We start from the raw sequence: 3,849 nt of genomic DNA, 5'->3' as shown, positions 1-3,849 counted from the left end.
GTTTTTGAATTTTTGGTGCGGAACAAAAAAATGAATTGAATTCAAAGTTGGGTCGAGTGAATAAATGGATAGAGCTCTACAGCCCAAATTATAGGGAAACAAAAAGTAACGAGCTTCTGTTCTCAAGCGTAAATTCCACTTTTTATAGGTCCAAAATTTTTTTCACAAAATAATCCATCCTTTTCCGATTTATTGGTTTTGTAATGAAAAGTATAGGGTTTTGTCACCTCTCCAACGGTTTCTCCATTAGGTAGGATTTTCTTGGCCCAAGCACTTATTTGTTGGGAAGAAACTGATCCAATTCGGAGTTGTTGATGTTTATATCGGTCGATCATAGAAGAAAAATTCTGATTCATTCCGATTAAGCTTCCTTCCTATTAATCTGGAAGTTCTTCTCAGATACAAGGAAATGATTCAGTTCCAGAGCCAAAGATCGTAATTCTCGGACGAGCAATCAAAAAGATTCTGGAGCATCTTCGGGTTTAGGTATTGTTCCTCCAATGATCGTAGTCCCAAGTACTTCTTGGCGAGCTCTAATATGATCAGATTTATAAGTAAGCATTTCTTGTAAAATATGAGCAACACCAAATCCCTCTAGAGCCCAAACCTCCATTTCTCCTACCCGTTGTCCTCCTTGCTTGGACCTTCCTCTAAGTGGTTGTTGTGTAACAAGTGTATAATATCCACTAGAACGCTCATGTATTTTATCATCAACTTGATGAATTAATTTCAATATATAAGGTTTTCCTATTATAATAGGTTGCTCAAAGGGGCCTCCCATTCTTCCATCAAATATTTTGCTTTTTCCTGGATATTCGGGTTCAAATACCCATGGATTCGCTGTTTCTTATTGGCTTGATATAATTCGGAAAACACTAGTTTTCTCGAAGCCTCTTGTTCATATCTCTCATCAAATGGTGCTATTCGATAATGTCTATCTAGTAGACTCCCTGCTAACCCAAGCGAGCATTCAAATAGCTGTCCTACATTTATTCGTGAAGGTACTCCTAATGGGTTGAAGACCATATCAACAGGTCTTCCGTCTTGCAAATAAGGCATATCCTGCCTAGGTAAAATTTTTGAAATGATCTCTTTATTTCCATGCCTTCGGGCTACTTTATCACCTACTTTGATTTCACATTTCTGTGAAATATATAGACGAATCATTTCCAGATTATAACTAAAACCCCCTTTTTTCTAGACCCATCTCACATCGATGACTCGACCCCTCCCACCTATAGGTAATTTGAAACAAGTTTCCTTTGAAGTGGATACTTGAATCCCAAGTATGGCCCGTAATAATCTATGTTTTAGAGCATACGATGATTCTTTTGCCACCTGAGGCGTTAATTTCCCTACTAAAATATTGCCTGTCTCCACCCAAGATCCCAGCATCACAATTCCATCACTATACCAAAACAAGTTTTTATAGATAACTCGTCATCGATGTGAGATGGGTCGAGAAAAAAGAGGGTTTTAGTTATAATCCAAAAATGATTCGTGTATATATTTCACAGAAACGCGAAATCAAAGTAGGTGATAAAGTAGCCTGAAGGCATGGAAATAAAGGGATCATTTCAAAAAATTTACCTAGACAGGATATGCCTTATTTGCAAGACGGAAGACCTGTTGATATGGTCTTCAACCCATTAAGAGTACCTTCACGAATAAATGTAGGATAGCTATTTGAATGCTTGCTTGGGTTAGCAGGGAGTCTACTAGATAGACATTGTCGAATAGCGCCATTTGATGAGAGATATGAACAAGAGGCTTCGAGAAAACTAGTGTTTTCTGAATTATATCAAGCCAGTAAGCAAACAATGAATCCATGGGTATTTGAACCCGAATATCCAGGAAAAAGTAAAATATTTATGGAAGAACGGGAGGCCCCTTTGAGCAACCTGTTATAATAGGAAAACCTTATATCTTGAAATTAATTCATCAAGTTGATGATAAAATACATGGGCGTTCCAGTGGACATTATGCACTTGTTACACAACAACCACTTAGAGGAAGGTCCAAGCAAGGAGGACAACGGGTAGGAGAAATGGAGGTTTGGGTTCTAGAAGGATTTGGTGTTGCTCATATTTTACAAGAAATGCTTACTTATAAATCTGATCATATTAGAGCTCGCCAAGAAGTACTTGGGACTACGATTATTGGAGGAACAATACTTAAACCCGAAGATGCTCCAGAATTTTTCGATTGCTCGTCCGAGAATTACGATCTCTGGCTCTGGAACTGAATCATTTCCTTGTATTTGAGAATAACTTCCAGATTAATAGGAAGGAAGCTTAATCGGAATGAATCAGAATTTTTCTTCTATGATCGACTGATATAAACATCAACAACTCCGAATTGGATCAGTTTCTCCCCAACAAATAAGTGCTTGGGCCAAGAAAATCCTACCTAATAGAGAAACCGTTGGAGAGGTGACAAAACCCTATACTTTTCATTACAAAACCAATAAACCGGAAAAGGATGAATTATTTTGTGAAAGAATTTTTAGACCTATAAAAAGTGGAATTTGCGCTTGTGGAAATTATCGAGTAATTGGAAATCAAAAGGAGGGCCCTAAATTTTGTGAACAATACGGAGTTGAATTTGTTGATTCTCGGATATGAAGATATCAAATGGGATATATAAGGCTGGCATTTCCAGTAACTAATGTATGGTATTTGAAACATCTTCCTAGTTATATCGCCAATCTTTTAGATAAACCTCTTAAAGAATTAGAGGGTCTAGTATACTGCGATGTGTGATTTGATCGAAATTATTATTTTACAGATTAGGAATGAGAAACTGTCATCCCATTCAATCGAATTGGGATGCCCTGGATCTGACATGTCTCTTGGGAAGAGTAACATGAAGCTCAGAATTATGGGCGTAGTCAATACTCCCAAATAAAAAGGGAATTGGTCTATGGTCGAGTCAGTAAAAATAAATAACTAGGAATTTTGAGTTGTACCTCATGAAAAAAAGACTTCTTTTTTTTTATAGAATTAACCGTTCTCATGTCTTTTAGTTCTTTTAGAAAGAAATGAAATTATGTTCAAGGAAACAAATATGTCATGGTTGCAGGAGTCTATGTCATAGTTGCAGGAGTCTATACATCTCATATAGGCTTAGGCTTTAAGTTAAGGGCATCGTGGTATAATCGTCGAGGTACCGCAGGACCTAAGAGATCGAATGGAAGGGTACATAGACAAGTAAATCCCTTATAACACTCCTTTAATTTTAATTTAAGAGGATTCGACATTCGAGGGGAAGTAGACTACTCAAGAATTTCACATTTCATTTATGTCCTAATTTTGAATTAAATAAAGAATTAAGAAAATCTAAATAAATAAATCAATAAAAGAAGAATCAATCAATGAAATGTTTCTTGGAACTTGAGTAAAGAGTAGACCTTTTTTTGGGGTTCTAGAATTTGAAAGCGAGAACTCCTTTACTTTATCTTTATTTGGTGTAACTACTTGAGCCGGATGAGAGAAAACTCTCATGTTCGATTTTGAGGGGGGGATCTCGCAGGGCCCTATCCTAATTTTTCTTTTGTTAGGCCCATCGCTAAAAAACGTACTTTCTTACTATTAAGAAGTTCATTCGAATATGAAATTCAATCCTGGAAATACAGTATCCCACTTTTTTTTACTACCCAAGGTTTCGATACATTTCGAAGTCGCGAAATTTCTACCGGAGCAGGTGCTACCTGAGAACAATTAGCCGATCTAGATTTACGAATTGTTATCGATTATTCGGTGGTAGAATGGAAAGAATTAGGAGAAGAATGCCTCATGGGTAATGAATGGGAAGATCGAAAAATTAGAAGAAGAAAGGATTTTTTGGTTA

General features: G+C 36.7%; 2 pseudogenes; one reads left to right on the top strand and one right to left on the bottom strand.

Annotated features, from left to right (window-relative positions):
* Positions 1-301: 301 nt before the first annotated feature.
* Positions 302-1,413, bottom strand: LOC121220309 (DNA-directed RNA polymerase subunit beta-like; annotated as a pseudogene).
* Positions 1,414-1,436: 23 nt separating this feature from the next.
* LOC121220308 (DNA-directed RNA polymerase subunit beta-like) lies at positions 1,437-2,596 on the top strand (annotated as a pseudogene).
* Positions 2,597-3,849: the final 1,253 nt, after the last annotated feature.

Source organism: Gossypium hirsutum, chromosome D08, assembly GCF_007990345.1.
Source record: "Gossypium hirsutum isolate 1008001.06 chromosome D08, Gossypium_hirsutum_v2.1, whole genome shotgun sequence".
In the NCBI taxonomy this organism is placed as follows: Eukaryota; Viridiplantae; Streptophyta; class Magnoliopsida; order Malvales; family Malvaceae; genus Gossypium; species Gossypium hirsutum.
This window is presented reverse-complemented; position numbering and strand designations above follow the sequence as displayed.